The sequence below is a fragment of the Capricornis sumatraensis genome, chromosome 7 (assembly GCF_032405125.1).
Source record: "Capricornis sumatraensis isolate serow.1 chromosome 7, serow.2, whole genome shotgun sequence".
NCBI classification, from domain to species: Eukaryota; Metazoa; Chordata; class Mammalia; order Artiodactyla; family Bovidae; genus Capricornis; species Capricornis sumatraensis.
In genome coordinates, this window is record NC_091075.1 from 115,363,693 (window position 1) to 115,388,799 (window position 25,107).

The 25,107-nt window shown below is 52.1% G+C and overlaps 1 non-coding gene across 1 annotated transcript; it reads right to left on the reverse strand.

Moving 5' to 3' along the window:
- Positions 1-10,828: 10,828 nt before the first annotated feature.
- TRNAS-GGA (transfer RNA serine (anticodon GGA)) lies at positions 10,829-10,900 on the reverse strand. The gene has a single exon. It is a non-coding gene; the product is annotated as a tRNA-Ser (tRNA).
- Between the last annotated feature and the right edge of the window lie 14,207 nt (positions 10,901-25,107).

Here is a 25,107-nt window from a genome sequence, read left to right on the forward strand (position 1 = left end):
CCTTCGCATCAGGTGGCCAAAATATTGGCGCTTCAGCATCAGTCTTTCCAATGAATATTCAGGACTGAATTCCTTTAGGATTAACTGGTTTGATCTCCTTGCAGTTCAAGGGAGCCTCAAGAGTCTTCTCCAACACCACAGTTCAAAAGCATCAATTCTTTGGCACTCAGCTTTCTTTATAGTCCAACTCTCACATCCATACATGGCGACTGGAAAAACCATAGCCTTGATGAGACAGACCTTTGTTGGCAAAGTAATGTCTCTGCTTTTTAATATGCTCTCTAGGTTTGTCATTGCTTTTCTTCCAAAAGGCAAGCGTCTTTAAATTTCACGGCTAAGTAGGGAGGCTGGGGTAGATGATGCTGGATATACCTAAGTATGGCTCAAGTGTTCTCTACCCACACCCACTCCTAGGGACGCCCAGATGGCCGTGACACCTTCTACTCACTGACCTGCCTGTGACTAGGTAACTCCCTGTGGCTAGTGTTGGTGGCCTGTAACCTCCCTGTGGTTCTTGCCACCCCACTGTCCCCACCCTCTCCACTTTTGGGACAGGGAAACTCCACCCTGAGATGCACCCTGTCCTCCAGCCTCCAAGGGGCGGCACCTCCTGGCAGGCCAAGGACACAGGCAGCTCTGTCCCCCAGCCCAGTGGCTACTCGGCTTCACTGTGCAGCCCTGACCTCTCACCACCCAGCCCCCGGTTCCCACCTCTGGGCCTCGAGGCTGGGCTGAGCCTCGAACTCAGGCAGCTGATCCATTTCCAGCATCAGGAATGCACCAAGAGCCTTCAGAGTTTTCCCAAGCCGGGCCTGGCAGTCAGCGGGGAGAGGGGCCAGGAGGGGGACATGCAGGCTGGGGCTTGAGGCTCTGATTCATCCAGAGCTGGGCAGCCCACCTGAAATAGAGTGTTCTGCAGGGCAGGGCTGGGCTGGGCTGGGCTGAGCTGGGCCGCCCCGGACACAGGCACATGTGGGGACCAGAAGGTTCCCCAAACACTATGTCCCCATGACCAGCATGTCCAGTAGAGGAAGCGCAGTTCCTGTCATTTTTCAGAAGTAACTGTACTCGTTTATGGATTTCTGGCTGCGCCGCTGGGTCTTCGCTGCTTCCCGGGCTTCTCCCTGGCCGTGGGGAGCGGGGCCTACTCTCTGGTGGTGCTGAGCTGGCTGCTCACTGCAGTGGCTGCTCCTGCTGGGGAGCACAGGCTCAGAAGTTGTGGCTCACGAGCTTAGCGGCTCCTCCGCACGTGGCATCCTCCCAACCCAGGGAGTCCACGTCTCCTGAGGCGCCTGCATCGGCAGGTGGATTCTTTACCACCGAGCCACCAGGGAAGCCCAGCTCCTGTAAGTGTTACATGCGTGATTTTACTTCCATATTTGTTTACTTTTTTTAAAGTGTAGTTGATTTACAGTATTATACTAATTTCAAGGGTACAGCAATATTAATTTCAGGGGTGCAGCGTAGTGATTCAGTATTTTTGCAGATTTTACCCTAATTGCATTTATTTACTTTAAATGTCAAATATAAATGTACATTTTATATCACATGATCTGTGCAAGTAGATTTAGCCCAGAGGCTGCCTCTGAGTGAGCAGGCAATACAGTTTTAGATATTTTTTCAGCAATCTGATATACAGTAGGGCCTCCCTGGTGGCTCAGAGGGTAAAGTGTATTGGCGGTGGGAGGAGAAGGGGACGATAGAGGATGAGATGGTTGGATGGCATCACCGACTCAATAGACATGAGTTTGAGTAGACTCTGGGAGTTGGTGATGGACAGGGAGGCCTGGCAGGCTGCAGTCCGTGGGGTCACAGACAGACACGACCGAGTGACTGAACAACGACAACAACACGGGAACGCCCCTTACACACAGACACACCTTCTCCTACAATCAACTGCTCGATGAATCTTCACTGAGCGTGTGTGAGCACTGGGGCAACTCCACCTAGGCACATCTGACCAGCACACATCTGACCTCGCGTGGGGGACACAGGTGTTCAAAAAAAAAAAAATGAACACAGTGATATTATCACGATTGTGCCGAGGGCCCTGAAGGAAATTTCTGGGTGAGGGGAGCAAACAGCAGCCGGCGGGCGGTCAGGGAAGCTTCCCAGAGAGAAAGTGGGGCGGTGTGTTTGTGGAGGCCAGGAGCCCAGCGGGCAGGGAGGCAGAGACGTGATGTGGACGCGCAGTCCTGGGGGAGCTGGGCCTGAAGGATGCTCTGGGCAGACCGCACGGTGCCCTTAGCTGACCATCCCTGACCCCAGCCCTTCTGCAGAAACCCTGCTATTCCCCACGGCTTTGGCCAGGAAACAAGAGAAGAGCCAGCCTGCATCCATGCGTATGAAGCTCAGAAACAGAGAAAACCAAACCCATGGGGCAGGAATCAGAACAGGGGTGGCTTTTGGAAAAGGAGGGGAGTCCACTAGAAGGGGTGTGAGGGCAATGGAGTCATTCGGGTGGTGGAAACACTCTTTCTCTTGGGAGCGGAGGGTACAGAGTGCATATGTTTGGAGAGACTTGTCAAATAGCTAAGTTCTGTGCATTTTACTGCATAAAATTATTCCTACAAAAAGGAACACGGGGTAGGAGGTGGGGAGGAGGTTCAGGAGGGAGGGGCCACATGTGCACCTATGGCTGAATCATGTTGCTGTATGGCAGAAATCAACACAGTAATATAAAGCAACTCTCCTCCAAGTAAAAATGAATTAATTAAAAGCAAAATAAAAGGGAGAGCGATGGGAGGGGAGAGGGCGAAGGATGGGAGAGAGAAAGGAAAGAGAGACGGAAAGTGGGAGGGAGGGAAGAAAAAGGCAGTGAGATAATGGAGCACCTAAGCCCGTGGGCCACAACTATTGAGCCCGCGTCCTAGAGCCCGGGAGCCTCAGATACCGAGTCCACGCACCCCGACTGCTAACGCCTGAGAGCCTAGAGCCTGCGCGCCACAGCAAGAGAGGCCACCACGGTGAGAAGCCTGCGCACCGCAGCCCCGCTTCTCTCCAGCTAGAGGACGGTTCAGGCAGCAACAAAGACCCAGCACAGCCAAAAATAGAAAAACAAATAAAAGAGAAAGAAATGGAAGGAGTCAGCCTCAAGTGACCTCAGCTAGGCCGTTTAGTCTCTCTGAACCCCAGCTGCTACATCCGTAAGACCTGATCCCTGCACAGAGCCTGGTGCCCAGGGGCTCTTCCCGGGCCCTTCTGGCCTCTCCCTCCCCTCCTCTCTGAACCACACCCTCCTCACGGTGAATGGGGACGAGGGGCTGATGGCAGCTTAGAGAGGCCCCCGTGGGCTCCACAAGGATCATCTGCCCCAAACCAGCCTCGGATTGCGCCGCCTGCCCCGGCCACATCAACCCGGAGAACGTGCCTTGTTTGCGCTCCACGTGCGCGTTGCAGTTCACAGCTATCCGCAGCTGAGCCGTGTTCAGCTCCTGGGACTGTGCAGTTGGCAGCTCCTCCTCGCTCCAGGGCTTGTGGCTCGGTCTTGCATTCCCATCTCTCAGAGTCCTCGGGCTGCTTCCATCTGCAAGGGTTGGGGGCAGGACCCCTAGGGGACCGTGGTGACAACTCCCCCACAGTGAACAGAACAGCTTCTTCCATGTCACCAATAACCCTGGGAGCACGCACTGCCCTGGAAAGCGCCTCCACACTGTTCCTTCTGTATACCTTGGCCTTGGCCTGCTGCCAGTGCCGGGTCAGGACGCTGAAGATAACATGGAGTGACCGCCAGGGGACTTTTACCTGGGGATGAAAATCAGGCCCAGGGACAAGGAAAGGAAAGTCCTAGGGAGAGGAGCGGCGTGGCAGTAGAAGCTCGATAGTGAAGAGCTTGCTGCTCTGAGCAAGAAGTCTGAATTTTACGTGTCCACATGAGGGGCAGAGGGGATGCTTCAGCCAGGAAGTGGGAGGGCAGTGGGAGAAAGACAATGTTGCAGAGATGGCTGCATCCTTCTTCTCCCTTCCAATGAAACCCTGATTTAAATCTGTCCCACCAAAGACTACATTTCCCAGCCTCCCTTGCATCCAGGTATGTAGCCTGTGACCTAGTTCTGACCAGTGAGCCATAGAAGAATTTGGTAGGACTCTGCAGAAAGCTCATTGAAAAGGGGACAGAGAGCTGGTAAAGGCTTATTTTGCCCATCTCCTCTTTCTTCTGCTTCACACTTGGGATGAAGACATGATGGTTGGCGCTCCAACAGCTATTTTGGACCCTGAAGTGACACCCAGGCTAGAGGCCAGGACTCAGGCAAGCAGAGCAAAGAGACAGGTCAGTTGTTCCTGATCCCAAGCCAGTGGCCAGCAGTCCAAGGCTGTCAGGCAGACTGGTGGCTTAACCTTTATCTACCTCAAGCATAAAGCATTCAGCTTTGCCCAGCTTATTCAGAACTCTTGATGTCAATCCCATATCCCCTCATACCCTCCCCATCTCTGTTAATGTACCATCATCCCTCAGTTTCTTATGCCAGAAACGGGTGGCATCCTCCACCTGCTCTTTCTCATCTGTGAGCCCCACAAGCAGTCCTGTTAATAAATCCCTGATGCAACCACTTCTCTTTCCCGTCAATGTTCATCTGACCAAGTCACTGCTCCTCCCCCTGGGATGCGACAGGTCTCTTAGCAGCTCACCTGGCTTCCGCTTCCCTCCCAGCAGCCTCAGTGCTGCTTTACAAACATTAATCAGATCGTGTCTCTGCCTTGTGACTTCCCGCTGACCTTGGGAAAGAACCTGCATGCTTTCCTTGACCTCAAGCTGACCTCGGGCTTCCCTGGTGGCTCAGCTGGTAAAGAATCCTCCCACAATGCGGGAGACCTGGGTTCAGTCCCTGGGTTGGGAAGATCCTCTGGAGAATGGCTACCCACTCCAGTGTTCTGGCCTGCAGAATTTCATGGACTGTATAGTTCATGGAGTCACAAAGAGTCAGACATGACTGAGCGACTTTCACTTTCCTTCTTTCAAGCTGATCTTTCCACCCTCAGCTCCTGCCACTCTCCTCCAGGTTTCAGACGAGGAAGCTGGGTGTGATGATGAGACCAAGGTCACCTAGCTTAGCATAGCTCCGCCGGGCACCACAGGTTCCCTGCCCCTGCCAGGAGCCTCCAGTCTGGAGGGAAATGCAGATGAGAGATGGTGACGAGACAAGGAAGCTCTTTCTCGTCTCAGGGTCTCCTCACATGCTGTCCCCTCTGCCCAGTTGCCCTTCCCTTCACTCCCCACCTAGTTCAGTCCCAATTCGTCTTGGGGCCTCACGCAGATGCCAGTCACTCTGAGAAGCCTTCCTTGAGTCCCCTCAGCCCCTAATCTAAGTTGGTCCCTTGTTGTATTCTTAGAGCCAGCGGTGCACCAGTGAGCAGGCAGGACAGGGGCCGGGTGGGAGAAGCCCTGATTTGCAGCATCTGATAATGTCTGTGGTGCAAATACTCATTGTTGTTGTTCAGTCAATAAGCCGCGTCTGACTCTTTGTGACTCCCATGGACTGCAGCACTCCGGGCTCCCCTGTCCTTCACCATCTCCTGGAATTTGCACAAATTCACCTCCACTGAGTCCAGGATGTCATCCCACCATCCCATCCTCTGTCAACCCCCTTCTCCTCCTGGCTTCAGTCTTTCCCAGCATCAGGGTCTTTTCCAATGAGTCTGGCTCTCCACATTAGGTGGCCAAAATATTGGAGCTTCAGTCCTTCCAATGAACGTTCAGGGTTGGCTTCCTTCAGGACTGACTGGTTTGATCTCCTTGCTGCCCAAGGCACTCTCAAGAGTCTTCTACAGCACCACAGTTAGAAAGCATCAGAGCAAACCGCAAAGTTTCTATGAATGACCTCATCCTCCACAGAAAGGATATCGAGAGCCCACCACAATATCTGCTCAGAAATGGGGCCCAATGTGTATTAGGGTTGTTGTGGTTAATATGATTTTAGCCTTATCTGCCAGGTGCTTTTACCTGTACCATCTGATTTTGCCCTCCCCACAACCCGTATAGTAGGTTTTATTAACTGCATCTTGCAGGTGAGGAACTGAGACTCAGAGAAGTTAAGCAGCTTGCCCAATGTCACACAGCTGGTAAATGGGACAACTTGAATTCATAGAAGTCTGGGACATCCTATTGTGGAGGGAACACGATGTTACAGGATTTAAACATGCTGAGAGTTCTTATTTTTTGAGTTTAAGATTCAAATCAGCGATACCTAATGTCTGGGGAGTAGAATTTTTTCGTGCACCCATCCAGCCTGGTTCTAGGCCCCGTCCCAGGAGTCCTGGCATGGGCAGGGTGGAGATGGGCACCCACCATGAGGAATAAGCTGTGGGTGGCCCTGCCTTCCAGAAGTTCAGGGTTTAATGAGGGCACCTTAGATGGGAACCAGAGTCCCAGTGATGCTTTGGGGGTGCTCTGATAAGGCATGGGTGAACACCTTTCCATACTGGTGTTGATTAAACACTTTCCGTATGACAGGGCTGTTCAGGGCCTGCCCTGCAACCTAGTTCTGGGCTTGTCATTCCCTTGCTATGTGACTTGGGGCGAGGCTTTGTCATCTCTGGACTTTTGGGCACCACAAGGGTGTGGGCTGCCTGGCACGGGGCCCTCCAGCCTGACCCTGGTGACTTCAGGAGGAAGGTGGGGCCCCACTGGATGTGTGGGTGGCTGGGCAGACACATTCCTCCCTAAAGCTTGTCCAGAGACATGGGGCCCTCACAGGGACAGCCTGGGTGTGCCTGACACTCTTGGAGCCTGGGACACTTGCCTGGAGCCGGGTCATCAGAAGCCAAGTGGCTCTGAGCACTAGGTTTTGGAATCAAAAACCAGGGCTGATTCCTGGCTCTGCCATCAGCCAGCTATGTGACTCTGTCAAGTCACCCAGCCTCCCTGAACCTCCGTTTCCTCATCCATAAAATGGGAATATTTTCAGGGAACCCAGCACAGTGTCTGGTAGGTGCTCAGTAAATAAACAGTAGTTGACACTGACAGTTACGAGCTGGTGATGTCAGAGGGTGAAGCATCAAAGCTGACATTTATGAGCACAACTACGTGCCAAAGCGTGTGGCACAGAATAGCTGCCCCAGTAACGAGGCGTGCGCGTCGCTGTTGTTCAGCCAATCAGTCGTGTTCAACTCTGTGACCCCAAGGACTGCAGCACACCAGACTTCCCAGACCTTCACCATCTCTCAGAGCTTGCTCAAACACATGTGCATGAAGTCAGTGATGCCATCCAACCACATCATCCTCTGTCGTCCCCTTCTCCTCCTGCCCTCAATCCTTCCCAGCATCAGGGTCTTTTCTAAGGAGTCAGTTCTTCGCATCAGGTGGCCAAAGTATTGGAGCTTCAGCTTCAGCATCAGTCCTTCCAATGAATACTCAGGATTGATTTCCTTTAGGACTGACTGGTTGGATCTCCTTGCATTCCAAGGGACTCTTAAGAGTCTTCTCTAGCACCCCAGTTGGGGCTTGTTTACCTGTGTATAAACATAAACACACGGATTCTCATAACAACCTCTGACAGACTCTCTCTGTCCCTTTTTTCTCCTCTTTTAGGCCACATGGTGCAACATGTGGGATCTTATTTCCGCAACCGAGGATCGAACCCTTGAACCCTGCAGTGGAAGTGCAGAGTCTTAACCACTGGACCACCAAGGAAGCCCCTCTCTGCGCCTTTCTATCTATGTACCTATCTATATTTCTCTAACTACATCTGTATATCTATAGAGAGACAGAGAGAAAAGGAGAGAGGGAGCCAGGGAAAGAGGACTTTAGGGCGGGTAGCTGTGTGTCTGGGCACAAGGTCTGGACTTGGGAGTAAATAGCCCTTCTATATTTTGAATTTTGAATCGTGACCATTTTGCCTATTTAAAGTGAAGTCGCTCAGTCGTGTCCGACTCTTTGTGACCCCATGGACTGTAGCCTACCAGGCTCCTCCGTCCGTGGGATTCTCCAGGCAACAGTATTGGAGTGGGTTGCCATTTCCTTCTCCAGGAGATCTTCCCAGCCCAGGGGTTGAACCCAGGTCTCCCACATTGCAGGCAGACGCTTTACCATCGGAGCCTCCAGGGAAGACTCTACTTGCTTATTTAAAGTCTCATTCAAATTAGACGGATCTGTTTATCATTCTGATCATTCTGTCCTCGGGATGACCTGCAAGAGAGAGAGAGAGAGCACGGGCTAGGCTCCCGCCCACCTGGCAGAGGAGGGCGGTGCCATGACTTGCTCAAGGTCACTCAGGGAAGACATGGCTAATCCAGGCCCCGAACCCAGCTCCATATTACAGGACTCTCCTGGGGCCTCGGGTTGGCGGCCCGGAGCCTTCAGCTCTCCGGGTTGCTTGCGGTCGCTCCGTCCCAGGGAGGGGCCTCCCCGGTGGAGGGGGCAGTGTCTTCGCTGGGTCTGGCAGGTCTCGCGGGTTCTGTTTGAGAACCTGCCCCGCCGGCCTCAGCTCTGCAGGGAAAGAAGTAAAAATAGCCGGGCCGAGCGGCCAGCCCCCGGGCTGCGGGCAGCAAGGCATGCCTTTCCCGTGACTTGGGTTCTGCAGAGCAGAGTCCTTCCCCGAGGCTGCTGCGTGCCAGGCCCCAGGGCCCGCGCTGAGTCAGGCCCAGCTGCCCGGGGGCGGGCCACGTCCGGGGCAGCGCCCTGCGGTGGGGCGGGGGCCGGGAGGGGCCGCATTGGCCGGGTGCAGCAGACTGTGCAAGAGAGGCCTCTGGCCCAGCCCCGAGGGTGGGGCGGGAAGGCTTCCAGAAGTAGGTCATGTGGGTGAACGCGGGGATTAAGGAGAGGTGTGTGGACGGGGAGGCGGGGAGGCGGGTGGGGGCACGTTCCCGGCAGCGGGAACAGCGTCTGCAAAGGCCAGAAGTGCTCTCAGCCACGAGATCTAGAGGGTGGGGGGCCTGCTGGGGGTGGGGCCCGGGGCCTGCTGGGGGTGGGGCCCCACGACAGGGGCCAAACGGGACTGTGGGGAGTAGGGAGCCTCGGGAGGACGTGCAGCTAGGGGAGGAGACGTCAGATCAGCATCTTAGAAGGGCTGTGGGCTCCCGCGTTCCGTGAGGCAGCCTCTCGGAGGCTGAGACTCCACCGTCCCCTACCCGTCCCTGGTGTACCTGCCCCAGGCGCTGCGGAGGCCTCTTCTGGTTCTCAGCACCTGCAGCTCTTGAGGCTTCCCGGGTGGGACCAGCCGTAAAGAACCCACCTGCCAATGCAAGAGACAGACGCGGGTTCAGTCCCTGGGTTGGGAAGATCCCCTGGAGGAGGGCATGGCAAACCCCTCCAGTGTTCTTGCCGGGAAATGCCACGGACAGAGGAGCCTGGCGGACTGCAGTCCATGGGGACGCAAAGAGTCTGACACAACTGACCCACTAACACTTTCACTTTCTTCCAGAGGCTTCCTGAATCCTTGCCTCGTGGCCCCTCCCTCCATCTTCAAAGCCAGCAGGTCAAGTTCCTCTCACTGACCCACTCTTCTGTCCTCCCTCTTCCACTTTTTAAAGGAAAGATTCATTTTTATTTATTTCTTTGGCTGCCGCGGGGTCCTAGCTGCAGCATGCAGAATCTTCCAGCTTCGTTGCAGCACACGGGATCTTTCTTTGTAGCATGCAAATGCTTGGTTGTGGCACGTGGGATCTAGTTCCCTGACCAGGGATTGAACCCAGGCCCCCTGCATTGGGAGCTCGGGAGTCTTAAACACAGGACCACCAGGGAAGCCCCCTCCCTCTAGCACTATATTAGGACTCATGTGATTAGGTTATTGGCCAGATAATTCAGGATAATCTCCCCCTCTCAAGGTCCACACTTTATTCACATCTGCAAAGTCCCTTTTGTCCTGTAACCTAACACATTCTCAGGTTCCCGGGAGGAGCAAGTAGACACCTTTGGGAGCCATTATTCTACTGACCCATCTCGATACTAAGCCACTTGCACTTAAACCCCTGTCCCAAGGTCTGAAATGGGGGCCCTAAACTAAAGATGCCAAACTTTACTTGAGGGCATCTGGCCCCCTTCTTCATACCCCAGCTCTAGTCGGCATTGCTCCCCCTTCTCTGAGAATCTTGGCAGTTCAGCTCCAGCAGACACTGGGTTTAGCTGACCTTTCACCATGAATTGCCTCCTCCAAGTCCACACCGCCTGACCAAGGCCTTGCCCACAGCCCTTGAAGTCTCTCTTAATCTAGGACAACCAAGGTGAAAAGCCAGGCAGAGAATTGGAGTCACACCCGGGGTGAGAAAAGGGCTCAGGGTTGGTCACTGCCAGCTGTTGTGTAGTGGCTAAGTCGTGCCCCACTCTTTTGCAACCCCATGGTCTGTAGTCCTCCAGGCTCCTCTGTCCATGGGATTTCCCTGGCAAGAATACTGGAGCGGGGTTGCTATTTCCTCCTCCAGGGGGTCTTCCCGACCCAGGGCTTAAACCCATGTCCCCTGAATTGCCGGTGGATTCTTTCCCACTGCCAGAGCTGGGTTCAAATCCTGCCTCTGCAGCTTCCTTGCCCTTTGCCTGTCCTCACCAGGCAAAGGAGGGAGGAGTCTCAAGGGGTCACTAAGTAGATTAGGGAGTGGAAAGTGCCTAGGGCACAGAGGGCTCTCAGGAAACAGGAGCTGTTGTCAGGGACCAGGTGGTTCTAGCCCTAGGTGGTTACTATCTCCTCTCCAGAAAATAGCAATGATAAATAAACAACTGCTTTGCTACCACCCTGAACTGCCAATCCGATTAGGGGGCTGAAAGTGAAAGTGAAGTCGCTCAGTCCTGTCCGACTCTTTGCGACCCCATGGACTGAAGCCTACCGTGCTCCTCTCTCCATGGGATTCTCCAGGCAAGAGTACTGGAGTGGGTTGCCATTTCCTTCTCCAGGGGATCTTCCCTACCCAGGGATTGAACCCGGGTCTCCAGCATTCCAGGCAGACGCTTTAACCTCTGAGCCACCAGGGAAGAAGAAGCATGCTAGTTTCCTGGATGCCAAGAACCAGCTGATTTCTCCAAGCTTGGTGCAACTGACAGTTATCCCAGAACAGGTCAGAAGGTAGCTGAAATGTTGGGCCAACGCAGGAGAAGGAGAGGGCTCTTCAGAGGACTCACAGGCACCTTTGTCCTAAAAGTGGGCCCTGTGCCAGCCAGCAGGGTAATTAGGCCAGATGGTGTTGAAGGAGAAATACCAAGCCTCTTCTTGAAGCCCCAGATGGGAAGGATGTCTGACTGTACATCAACTTTCCCCTTCAGGTGAGTCGTCCCTGGAAACGTGTACTCTTCCCCCCATTTGACAGTGGAAATAAAGTTAGATGATGGAGTATTATGTTTCTTGGCATTAAATTAATGTGCTATTCCCTAAGAATATTCTTAGATATTCCCCTTGATGATGTCAACTAGATGGAATGTGGTTTTTAGCCTCTTATTCAAAGGAGATGTGTGAAATAGGAGTTTCTACAGGATTCTGGAATGCGTTTTGTTGTTCTTTTGCTTTCCAAAAGCTGGGTTGAGGGACTTTCCTGGTGGTCCAGTGGCTAAGACCCTGCACTTCCAACACAAGGGGGGAAGGTTCAGTCCCTCGTGGGGGAATTGAGATCCCACATGCCATGTGGCATGGCAAAAAAAAATTCTTTTTAATTTTAAATTAAAAGAAAAGTTGGGTTAAAGGAATATCTTAATATCTGCTGCTTCTGTTAGCTCCATACCACTTCTACTTTTCGGAACATCTCGGTACGTTTCTGCCGACTAGATTGTCCACAGAGACCCCTGGTGCTTTTCTCCATCTTCCTTCCCAGGACTGACCCCCTCAGTGACTTGCTCCCCACCACCAGGAATGCTTGGGATGAGCCAGGGAGTCAGCAGCCAGGGGTCATAAGGACAGTTCCCTGTGAATTTGTGGACACACTGCCTTTAGGCACCGTGGACAGGAAAAACTTAATCACGTGGGAGAATATGTAATTGACATATACTGGATTTTGGAGCCTGTGACTTTCTGTCTCAGTTCTGCCACTTCCCTGCTGCGACCTTGGGCAAGGTCACTGCTTCTCTCTGCTTCAGTAAAATGGGATAACAATGGCACCTGCCTTGCAGGGTTGTGTGAATTTGATGAGTCAACACACGTGAAGTCCAGAAGGGCACTGGGCAGGCAGAGAGTACTCGGAAAATACAAGTATTTTTACCCTGTTTATGAGACTTCCGTGGCTTATTAAGCAAATGTCAAGGAAATTAATTCATCTAAAATATCAGGACAGGGACACCATTTTCCAAATGAGGAAAGAGGCTTAAAAAGAAATGAACCGCTACTCATAGTAACCAAAAGTGGGGAGCAACCCAAGGGTCCATTGAGTTGCTTGTTGTTCAGTTGCTCAGTTGTGTCTGACTCTTTGCGACCCCATGGACTGCAGCACGCCAGGCTTCCCTGTCCTTCACTGTCTCCCAGAATTTGCTCAAGCTCATGTCCATTGAGTTGTTGATGCCATCCAACCATCTCATCCTCTGTCCTCCCCTTCTCCTCCAGCCTTCAATCTTTCCCAGCATCAGGGTCTTTTCCAATGAATCAGTTCTTCGCATTAGGAGGGCAAAATAGTGGAGCTTCAACATCAGTCCTTCCAATGAATATTCAGGGTTGATTTCCTTTAGGATGGACTGGTTGGATCTCCTTGCAGTCCAAGGGACTCTCAAAGGTCTTCTCTAACACCACAGTTCAAAAGCATCAATTCTTCAGCTCTCAGCCTTCTCTATGGTCCAACTCTCACATCTGTACATGACTACTGGAAAAACCATAGCGTTGACTGTACGGACCTTTGTCAGCAGAGTGATGTCTTTGTCTTTTAATAGGCTCTCTAGAATTGTCATAACTTTCCTGTCAAGGAGAACCCCATCAACAGTCCGTTGAGGAAGAATGGTTAAACAAAGTGGATCCGTATAATGGAATGCTACAGAACCTTAAAAAGGAGGGAAATTCTGACACTAGCTCCACGGATGGACCTTGAGACCATTTTGCTAACTGAAATAATCCAGTCCCCCAAAGAGAAACTTTGTATGATTTCACTTCCACGAGGTCCCTAGAGTAGTCACCCTCATAGAAACAGAAAGTGGGATGGTTGCCAAGGGCTCAGGGGCCAGGGGCGGGGGATGGAAGTTATTGTTTAATGCATACAGTTTCGGTTTTGCAAGGTGAAGATTATGGAGATGGTTGGTGGTGATGGTTGCACAACATTATGAATGTGTTTAATACTACCAAACTGTGAATTTAGAAATGGGTAAGACAGTATGTTATGTGTATTTTACTACAGTTAAAATATTTGTAAAACTGTAGCTCGCCTGACTCCTCTGTCCATGGGATTTCTCTGGCACTAATACTGGAGTGGGTTGCCATTCCCTCCTCCAGAGGACCTCCCCGACCCAGGGATTGAACCCAGGTCTCCCACATTGCAAGCAAATTCTTTACCATCTGAGCCTCCAGACTTTAAAAAAAGGAAAAAGAAATGACCCAACTTGCCCAGGTCCCTTCCTCTGCTGAGAAGTGTGAGAGGCAGGGTTTGGACTCAGGACAGAGTGACACCCTACCCAGCCAGTGGCTCCCCAACACAAAACCTCCCTGCCGTATGTCTGATCAGTGGGTACAACTCAGGGGAAGAGGGTGGGGCCAAGACAGACTGCTGAATATATTACTGAGGAAAGACACAAAAAAGGTGACCTGGGAGAGAGGAGCAGTCAGGGGGCATGACATGAGGAGGGTGGGTGTCAGCCAACTTCTGCGTGAGCTTGGGCACACCACTCACCCTATCTGCACTTCTGGATGAGGGTTAGGTCACAGGGCATCCGGATGGGTCCAGCTCTAAGGTCTAGGGAGGAGTGAGGTGAGACACCCAGGGACATGCTGACAGATACAGCAGGCCTGAGTGCCCACCCCACCTGAAGGTCCTTGCTGGGTGCCGGAGACTGCCTTCCCCCCGGGGGAACCTGCCATCCATTAATACCAAGCACCATTCTGGGCCAGGTCCCTGCCCTGGGGCTGGTGTCCTATTGGGGAGAACAGATGCTAGATAAACAAATAAACAGAAATCAGGTCTATGAAAAACAAAGATGAATAAGACGGCAGGGTGTCTTCATTGGTAGGGCCAGCAGAGCTCCTAGGGAGGGAAGCGGCCCTCCCTGGGGCCCCAGGGAGGCATTCAGGAGGAGATGGCGTTTGAGCCCCCAACTTTAAACCTGGTTCCGCAAGCCCGTACTGAGCACAGACTGTGCCAGCCAACCGGACGTGCGAGAGATAAAGACGTCGGGGGCCCAGTCTTGCGGGGCAGACAGACATGGCAACAAACGCATTGCTGCAGAACTGCGGGCGGGAACGGGGGAGGCGGCAGACCGTCTGATGGGAGAGCTTCCTGGGCAAACAGACACGTGAGCCGAGGTTTGGAGGATGGATGTGCTCATCAGAGCTGAGAAGTGCCCGCCCCCCCAAACGCTTGGGGTCAGGACAGGCAGGGCCGGTGGACCTCCTGCTACCGAGGTCTCCCAGGCTGAGTGGAAGGGGCCTCGGGGATCTGCCGCCCGGTCCAACTTGTCCACGTGGGAAGCAGAGGCTCTGAGACGCGGAGACCCCTGCCTCTGGCGGCTTGCTCTGCAGCAGGCTGTGTGCCAAGCGCCTAACCTGACGTATCTTCTCACCTCAGGTCACCACTTTCTGGAAGACGCCAGCTTCTGCTAAGGGTACTTAAGCATTGTCATCAGACTGTGACATAATTATGGCACACAAGCTGTAATATCATATCCATTTTAACAGGCATCAATTACACTCATTTCCCCTGTAAACACATGGGCTGTGAGGGACAGCTCTGTCTCTTAGGATTGACCTGAACTGGACTGTAAATCTTTGGCATCCTCTAATCTTTATTTATTTGCTCAACTGGTATTTATTGTGAGCACCTGCTGTGTGGGAGGGCCCTTTGCTAGGGAACGCAGCCGTGCTCAGCATAGACAGAGCCCTGGGGACTTCCCTGGAGGTACCGTGGTAAGGGCTTCACGTGGCCCCTGCAGGGGCATGGGTTCAACCCCTGGTCAGGGAACTAAGATCCCCACGAGCCAGCCAAAAATTTAAAAACAAAACAAAGAAAAAAAACAAGAGATGCACGTATCCATGTGCGGGAAAGCACATATGATTAGCAAGGTGAAGAACGAAACCAGACGACACATCTGGGAGGAAAAGCGGCTGTGCCATTTTGTGACCATGAAGGATTTTAGGGCCATAGTGTAGTGAGTCTGATGGTGCCCCCCAAAGATACGTCCATCTGGAAACTGTGAATACGACCGTATTTGGAAAAAGGGTCTTTGCCAATGGAATTAAATTGGTAATACAAATCTCAAGATGAGTTCATCCTGGCTTATCCAGGTGGGCCCTAAAGCTAATGACAAGTGTCCTTATAAGAAGAAGAGAAGACAGAGAAGGCCATGTAAAGGCCCCATGTGACCACAAAGGCAGAGATTGGAGCAATGTGGCCACAGGCCAAGGGATGCCTGGAGCCCCCAGAAGCTGAAGAGACAAGGCACTTGTCCTCAGAGGCCTTGAAGGGGGCATGGCCCCTGATGACACCTTGACTTTGGACTTCTGGCTTCCGGAACTGTGGGAGAACCAATTTCTGCAGTTTAAAGCCATCCCGTTTGTGATCATTTGTCACAGCAGCCACAGGAAATAAACACACATCATTTCTTTTCTTCTCCTTAAAATTTTTCTCTTTATTGAGCTGTAGCTGATTTGTAAAGTTGTGTTAGTTTCCGGTGCAGAGCAAAGCGATTCAGCTATATACACTTGTGTGTATGTGCGTATGTTCTTGATGTAATTAGCTCCCTTTTTTTAAACCTTTTATTTAATATTGGCATTGATCTGATTAATCGTGTTGTGATAGCTTCAGGTGAACAGCAAAGGGTCTCAGCCATACACATACATGCATCCATTCTACCCCAAACTCCCCTCCCATCCAGGCTATGACACTGAGCAGAGTTCCCGGTGCTGTACAGTAGGACCTTGTTGGTTATCCACTTCAAACACAGCAGAGGGACACGCATCATTTCTGACTGAGGCTCAGAAGCAATGAGGAAGTAATCATGCAAGTGTGTGGAAGAAAAGTATTACAGGTCAAAGGAATAGCAAGCGCAAAGGCCCTGAGGCTGACTGTGCAGAATCAGGGAACAGCAAAAAGCTGATACGGCCACAGCAGAGGGTGTGGGGGGTGCGGGGGGAGACGTCAGAGACGGTCAGAAGCGGCCTGGTGGGGAAAGGACTGAGATATACTGTGTGACGTGAGAAGCTGCTGGGGAGTTCGGGGTAGGAGGGGTAACATGAGCTGGTGTGATTTGTCATCAGACCACTCTGGCAGCTGAGATGAGAGTAGACTGAGGGAGTGGGGCTGTGGAAGCCCCCTTGACATGAGCTCCGAGTCAAACACAACTCCAAAAGCATCGCAAGGCCTTATGGTTTATGGAAGTTTTGACGGGAAAACAGAGGGCAGTTACGCGGCACAGCGCCCAGCAAGGCCCCTGCTTTCCTCCTTATGCTTCTCAGTTCCTTTCTGAGCTTCCCTGACAGACTACTGGATCTCCTTCTCTCCAAAGTCTCTTACGGCCAAACAAAGCCTCCTGCAAACCCTGGGAAATGACTCCAGCCTTCCTGCTTATCATTGTCCACGTTATCTGCTTGTCACGGGAGCCAGACCGTGAGCAGGCAGTTAGGTAGATTATCTGTCTCCCTCCAAACTCATAACATCTTAGGAAGTGGAAACGACAACCCTCACACCTGTTTTACGAGAAAGCTAAGGCTCGGAGAGGGGCAGGGACTCTGCCCAAGGCCATGCACCTGACAAAGAGAGGAGTCAGTCCTTTGAACTTGGGCGAGAGTGTCAATTTAGCTTCGACTGGACAGAGGTGGGGAAGCGTCGATACGTATTTGCACAGGCGTGAGCTGGCAAAGGCGTCTGCCCATTACCCTTTGCACTGAGTTTTCACGTGGCCTTGGAAGTGACCAGGTACATCCGGGAGACTCGACAGTGTCCTCTCTGGTGTCAGAAGTTTCCAGGCCTCTGGCTATATCCTAACTGATTGGGACCCAGGCCTCCAGACTCCAGCTGTAACCACCACCCTCTCTGCCTCCTCCCCAGGCTGTAGCTTAATTGGTGCTCTCTTTAGCCAGTCTTCAACCCTATTGTCCCAAACTTGCAGGACTGAAGGAGCTCTTGGGGCTCATTCAGCCCAGACCCCATACCAAGTGCTTCAGTAGCTCCTCCTGTAGGATCTCAGCTGGATGATCAGACCGCATACAGACACTCCACTTAGAAGCTTCTCACCAACCCTCAGAAGCTCAGGCCCATCTTGGGACACCCACTCTGTTTTTTCTGTGTTTTGTTTTTTGGCTGTGCTGGGTCTGAGGCGCAGCATGCAGGATCTTTGGGTGTGGTACGCAGAATCTAGTTCCCTGACCAGGGATCAAACCTGGGCCCCCTGCACTGGGAGCGTGGAGTTTTAGCCATCGGACCACCAGGGAAGTCCCCCGTGGCTATTTTAAGTGAATGGAGCGCCAGGAAGGGGAAGATGGGTTATGATGCTTGGTCCAGTCACCTGGGACCAGTCACTTCATCTTTCTGAGCCTCAGTGTCCTCTCCTGCAAAATGGGGCTTTCATGGGGCAGTGGGTGAGACTGAAGGGAAATAGTATAGTCAAACGGTCTTTGCACAGACTGTGCACATAGTAGGTGCTCAGTAAAAGCATCCATTGCCAACAGTCCAAATATGTACAGCCTTCCTGGAGGTAATTCCAGGCGTAGCAAGCGTTCTGAATGCTCATTCTCTGCACCAGGCACATATTATTAAGCCTCTCTTACAGAAGAGGAAACTGAGGCTCAGTGGTCACCAAGACAGCATTGGCCACATTCTGGCCCTTGGCACGATACACACTTGCCACGTCACAGGAGTCTGAGATACGGTTAGAAGTCAAGGGCAGAGGATCACTGAGAGGAAGCTTTTCTGTCTCTTTCAGAGGTTCTAGGAACACACCCCACAAACAGCTCTGCAAGGGAGGAGACAGGAGCCCCAGGAAGCGACATAACTCACCCAGGATCGCCAGCTGGTGAGACTCGGAAACCTGGCTCTTTCTCCAGATTTCTTCTCTGCACAGCTCCTGAATGGTGGCCTTGTTATGGGGGCATTTTTGAACTGATACTTGAACTGGCATCTGGGAGACCAGAAACTCCTCACAAACCCAAGAACTAGTTTTTCTCTGCTTTAAACCAACCATAGCATGAAGCATATAATATGGGCTCAATCTAAATGCACTGAAAAGGTGAATGAATTATTCCCTAGCACACTCATCACAGAGTCATGCACTATGAATAAATTCCAAACTCTTTGCCATAGCTTACAAGGCCAGGTTTGACCTGCACTCCCTTCATACACACACAGGCACACACACACACACACACACACACACATACACACACACACACCTCCAGTGGCTTCTGGAATCCTCCAGCCGTGCCAAACTGCTTTCACTCTCTCATTGCACTATGACCTGCCCTGCTTCATGACCTTTGTATTTGCTATTCCTCTTCCTGGAATGCTCTCTTCAACCTACCTTCCCATACTGATTGCAAAGAAAGACCTGGGTTCTCTTCATTTTCCAAACCTCAAGGCATATATCACTTCCTCACAGAAGCCTTTTGCTGAGAAAAGGCTAAGTAGACTCCCCCTATCGAGGTCTTCTTGTCGCGTTTATCATGTTGTTGCTGTTATTCAGTCACTTAGTCGTGTCTGACTCTTTGTGACCTCATGGACTGCAGCACACCAGACTTCCCTGTCCTTCCACCATCTCCCAGAGCTTGCTTAAACTCATGTCCATTGAGTCGGTGATGCTATCTAACCGTCCCATCCTCTGTCGTCCCCTTCTCCTCCTGCCCTCAATCTTTCCAGCATCAGTGTCTTTTCCAATGAGTTGGCTCTTCACATCAAGTGGCCAAACAAAGTATTGGAGCTTTGGCTTCAGCATCAGTCCTTCCAATGAACATTCAGGATTGATTTCCTTTAGGACAGACTGGTTTGATCTCCTTGCAGTTCAAGGGACTTTCAAGAGTCTTCTCCAGCACCACAGTTAGAAGGCATCAATTCTTCAGCCCTCAGCCTTTTCTATTGTCCAAGTTAGTAATGGTATATTTATGTATTCTTTTTTATAGTTGGTTTATCTCCATCCTTAGATTGCAGGCTTCATGGAGCCATGCTCGCTTTACTTACCAGTGACTACCATCAGTGCCTGCCAGGTTTGCTGACTCAGTAGACAGAAAGATGAAAAGGAAGAGAACTAGATTTGGGTGGATAAGGACCTACTGTTTCCTGGCCCTGAATCTGAACCAGCGGACCAGTAAACTTGTGAGAATTACTTCAGTTCCCTGAGCCTCAGTTTCCCCATCTATAAAACAAAGATAATAATAGTTTCTCCTTTCTTATGAGAATTAAATGAGATAGTGTGTGTAATGGGCTTTCCAGGGGGCCCAGTGGTAGAGAATTCGCCTGCAATGCAGGGGCCACAGGAGATGTGGGTTCCATCCCTGGTCGGGAAGATCCCCTGGAGAAGGAAATGGCAACCCATTCCAGTATTCTTGCCTGGGAAATCCCATGGACAGAGGAGCCTCGTGGGCTACAGTCCACGGGGTCGCAAAGAGTCGGACTCGACTGAGCGTGCACATGTGCCCAGTGTGTGGAATATGCAAACCCATGTTACGGGTTGAAGTGTGTTCCCTAAAAAAGACAGGTCGAGACCCTAATCCTCAGCCCCTCAGTGACCTTATTTGGAGGCAGTCTTTGCAGATATAATTAGTAAAGATGAGCTCATACTGGAGCAGGCTGGGGCCCTACTCTAATACAATTGGCATCCTTATAAGAAGAGAGAGACGTGGAGAAGATGGCCGTGTGATGTCCAAAGCAGACACTGGACTGATGGGTCTGCAAGCCATGGAACACCAACGATGGCTGGAAAACAACAGCGGCTGCAGGAGGCAAGAGAGGATTCTCCCCCAGGGACTTTGGAGGGACACAGGCCTGCTGACACCTCGATTTCAGACCACAGATCTCTGCTGTCCTTTTTACAGCAGCGCTAGGCAGTGGATGCAGTAGGCGCTCACCCAGTGTCAGGTCAGCGTGCCTTCCTCCTTTTCCACTCTGTCGCATTCTGTTACATACACGGAGGCCCAGGGGGAGGGTGCAGTCCTCAAAGCGCCTTAGGGTCTGATCCTCGTCGCGAGGCTCTGACCCCAGAGTCAGGAAGTGGGAGTCAAGCACAAGGGTGCCCTCGTAAGGGCCCTGTGCCCTGAGCACTGGGAGGTCAAGGGCCCACATCCTGTCGGGCTTGCCTGGCTGGGAACCACCTCCCTGTTGTGCACTGACAAGAATGGGGCAGAGCTGGGCCGGCCCAAGACCTGGAGGTAAACGGGGAAAATTTGGGTTTGCCCAGACTTCCCAGGGCTGGGACCTGCTCTTCTGAACAGCGTCCTCTTTATGACTTCCCATCCTCTCCCTCTGGGACAGCAGCTGGGGAGCCCCTCTGATGAGATGACTACTTTCCTGCTCACCTGCTCCAGGCTCTTAAATATCACCTGGATGGAGCATCCTCTCCTATAGAAAGCCTGGGTGCTGGCAAGCTGCTGGTAGGGCTAGGCTGCTGCTGTTGCTGCTAAGTCGCTTCAGTCGTGTCTGACTCTGTGCGACCCCATAGAGGGCAGCCCACCAGGAGAATCCTGTCCCTGGGATTCTCCAGGCAAGAACACTGGAGTGGGTTGCCATTGCCTTCTCCAATGCATGAAAGTGAAAAGTGAAAGTGAAGTAGCTCAAGCCGTGTCCGACTCACGAGACCCCATGGACTGCAGCCCACCAGGCTCCTCCGTCCATGGGACTTTCCAGGCAAGAGTACTGGAGTGGGGTGCCATTGCCTTCTCCGCTGGTAGGCTATACTCACAGTTTAATTGCTGTTTAGTCGGTAAGTCGTGTCTGATTCTCTGCAACATCATGGCCTGTAGCCTGCCAGGCTCCTCTGTCCATGGAATTCAGGCGTGAATGCTGAAGGGGGTGGCCAATTTCCCTGGGGAGCTTCTTGACGCAGGGATCAAACTCAGGTCTTCTGCATTGCAGGCAGATTCCTAACTGCTGAGATAATCCCTTGATTAAGAATCACCCCCAAGCTCTTCGCGTCTCAGTCGCCCAGATGCAGGGTCCTGCTGAGCATGGAAGAGCTAACCGGTGCAGAGGAAGCCCCCATCATTAATAACAATACACTGTCAGCGCTGAGGCTGGGAGTGCAGTCAATGTCCAGCCTCTAGGTGGCTGGAGAGGGATATCAGCCTTTTTTTCCACCCAGACTCACAAGGCTGGGGGGTTCCGCAATCTCAGACGGGCTTCAGATCCTAGGCAGCCCCATCAAGAGACCGGTGCTTGCTCCTGGAGGGTGCTTCTATTTTTGAGGTTTGAAAGCCAGCTCGGAGAGAGGAAGTAACTTGCTCAGGGTTGCACCGTGGCCAAACAGCAGCATTGGGCTCCCACTCTGGTCTGCTGGACCTTGGAGCTGGACTGCAAGGGCATTGCCAGAGCAAATTTAATAGGACCATGACGGGCGAGGGGAAGAGGCACTGGCTGACTGGGGAAGGCGATGAGTCAGCCGTGGACATGCTGGGGTGGGGGCCCCACCAGCAAGGTGACAAGTGCAGGGTGCAAGTCTGAGGCCTCAGGCAGAGATCAGGGTGAGGAGAGAGCCACACGAGTCCTTCATCTGCATAAAACTGCCCCAGGGGTGTGCTGAGCAATGGGGTGAAGCAGTAGGTGGGGCGGGGGGGGGGGCAGGGAGGGCAGAGAAAGAAGAGGCCAGAGCTGGGACGGGCTGGCAGCAAGTAAAAGGGCTGGTGTGGACAGAGTGTTTCCTGTGCTCCGGGCACTATCCTGACCCTCTCCATGGATTCGCACATCCCCCACACGACAGCCCTCTCAACTGGGTATTTTATTACGAGACCATTTTGCAGGTGAGCAAACTGGTGAGGCTAAACAGCTCATGCATGTCAGAAAACTCCACAGTGGAGCGATGGAGCACGGCTTCAACCCAGTCAGCTTAACCATTGTGGTCCCTGACATCTACACTGGACGGTCCCTGGTACCGCTGCTGAGGTTCCCTGTGGATTGGGGCAGAGGGGCGGGAATGAGGGAAAAGCCAGCAGCTATCGGACCAAATTTGGAAGCATAATGGACTTGACATGTGTACGGTATCTTAAGAGTCTGTAGAGGACACCACATCACGGATTCTGTTTGGCTTTGAACACAACCAACAGCTGAGCAGGGCAGGTCCACGACCCCTCCATCTTCTCACAGAAAGGGCAGCCCTGTGAAATCTGTGGGCTCCTCAAGATCGTACCAGGAAGCTGCATCAGGGGCTTAATCTCAACTCTTCAGAGGCTGGAAGCGTGTCTGCCACCCCTAAGAGGAATGCAGGGCCACTTAGAGGAGGGATGGCTGGTGGGGAGGGGCTGTAGGCCCAGCGGGCCTCCTTGACTGACAGCGTCCGAGCTGAGAATCTTATAGGAAGCGAAGGAACACAAGGGGGAGTCCACGGGGAGCTTCTCTGGTCAGAGATCATTCAGTCAAAAGCGGACTCTTCAGACTTCCCTAGTGGTCCAGTGGCTAAGACTCTGCACTCCCAATGCAGGAGGCCCCAGGTTTGATCCCTCGTCAGGGAACTAGATCCTGGATGTTGCAACTAAGAAATTGACTTTAAAAAATTAATAAAAGCTGGCTTGGGATGGACTCACAGGACAGAGTGAAGCACAAGGCAAAGACCAGGCTAGTCAAATTCCAGTGCCCACCACATAGCAGCAGCGTGGCCTGGGGCCACCTAACCCCTCCACAGCCCGCGTGGCTCTAGCTGTGTCTTCCTCTGCTGGCTGGGGTGGGGGTCGGAATGCTGTGAGAAAGGTACCTGACACTCGGCTGGGGGTGGGGAGGCGTGTTAGCAAAGGGACCGGTGGTGTCAGGGTTGCACCCAGTTGAAGAGTGTACACAGTCTTTTACTTTTCAAACCAGGGTTTATTTCCTAGAGCAATTTAAGGTTCAGAGCAAAATTCAGTGGGAAGGTCAGAAATACCCCACACACCTCCAGTTACCCCTCCCCAGCCTCCCGCTTTCATCAAAGGGTAGCTTCAATGAAATTTTGTTTCCAAAAGTGAAAGTCGCTCAGTCCTGTTCGACTCTTTGCAACCCCGTGGACTATACAGTCCGTGGACTTCTCCAGGCCAGAATACTGGAGTGGGTAGGCTTTCCCTTCTCCAGGGGAATCTCCCCAACCCAGGAATTGAACCCAGGTCTCCCGTGTTGCAGGTGGATTCTTTACCAGCTGAGCCATGAGGGAAGCCCTTGTTTCCAAAGTTCAAAGGAAAAAGTAAAAAAAAAAAAAAAAAAAAAAAGGAGACTTTTGAAATCTTGCGTAAGTCCCTTGGGAAGGGGAAACTGAGGCCCAGAGCAGGAGATTACACACCCAAGGTCACAGAGCCAAGGAGGACCGGCCCCTGCTCTCTGTCAGCGTGGGGCAGCGGAGCATCACCAAGTATTCTGCACTCAGCCTGGTCCCCACGCAGGCTGCAGAAGCGCCGCCCCAGCTGGCATCCGCGGGAATCCTCGCTGGCATCCCGAACATCCAAGTCAGAGGGCACTTGGAGTTGTCACATTGCACTCTTGCTGCGTTGTCCTCACACAGGGGTCAGAGAGCCCAGGCTGGAGGTTTTGAGGCTGGTGAAATGAATGATGGCAGCCAGACACAGAGGCCTGCAGTGGGACCCCTCTGACTCCACACCAACTGTGCATTAATACCAGAGTTCTTGGGCCCCCTCTGCACTCCCTGGGAACCTCAGCCCCACAAGAGCAGAGAAGCCACGGTAATCCCCAGACTGTCCAGGCTGATTTCTACCCAGGGGCTGTAAGGAATGTCCAGGGCGGGCTGGCACACTAAAAGATGTGGGTTAGTGCTTGGGAACGCCGTTCCCGACCACGTCCACGAACACAGAGCTGTTTTCTCAATCTTGTCCGCTTGGACCACTTTACAGATGATCGTTCAGTCCTTCGTCTACAAACTGGCAGAGCCAGTGGTGGGTCGGTGAGCATCAAGTACAAGCTGACTGCTCTCCGAGGATACGGGTCTTGGGTGGAAGGGAGGCTGAGCCTAAGGACTAAACACACATAGAACCAAGATAGTTTCAGATACTGACCAGTGCTGTGAAAAAAAGCCGAAATGAAACATTGTGACTGGGGAGCTGGGTTCTCTAAAGTGGGGAACAGGGAAGGTGTTTCTGAGCAGGTGACATTGTAGCTGAGCCTTGAGCAAGGAGGAGAGAGGACAGATTTTTGAAGAGGAATCAGCAAGTATAAAGGCCCACGTGACACTGTAGCTGAGCCTTGAGCAAGGAGGAGCCAGCTGTGCAAACATCTGGGGAGAGAGGGTTCTGTGAAGAGGAATCAGCAAGTGTTAAGGTCCGAGGCTGGAGTCACCCAAGTCTTCTACAACTTTTTTTAAAACAAATAATCTGAAGGCAAGGGGGCACTTCTATTAAGGAAACAGTAAACAAGATGCTTTCATTCTCTCACCTGTAATCTTCCCCTGCCACCTCAAAATCATACTTGGTCCTAGTTCTTTCCTACTCAGCTTAAATACCTCTTCCACCAAAGAAGACTTCTGGTTCTACTAGCTCATGGTTTATAAAAACTTTTCTGTGGCAAAACGAGAAAAACGTCAGTAAACCCTGTGTGTGTGTGTACAAAGTTGCCAACCATGTTCTCTCTCTTCTGAGAATCTCTGAGATTTATTGTTACTACAGTCATCCCTCTGTTCAGCCACAGTTGGTTCCAGGACCCTTTTGATACCCAAACTGGAGGATACTCAAGTTCCTTATACAAAATGGCACAGTATTTGCATATAACCCGTGCATATTCCCCTCCTCCATACTTTAAATCTCTAGATTACCTATAATCCTTAATGCAATGTAAATAGTTATTACAATGTAAATGTTATGTAAATCGTTGTGGCAAATTCAAATCTTGCTTTATAAAACTTTTTGGAATTTTTTTCCCCCCAATATTTTTGACCCATGGCTGGTTAAATCTGTAGAG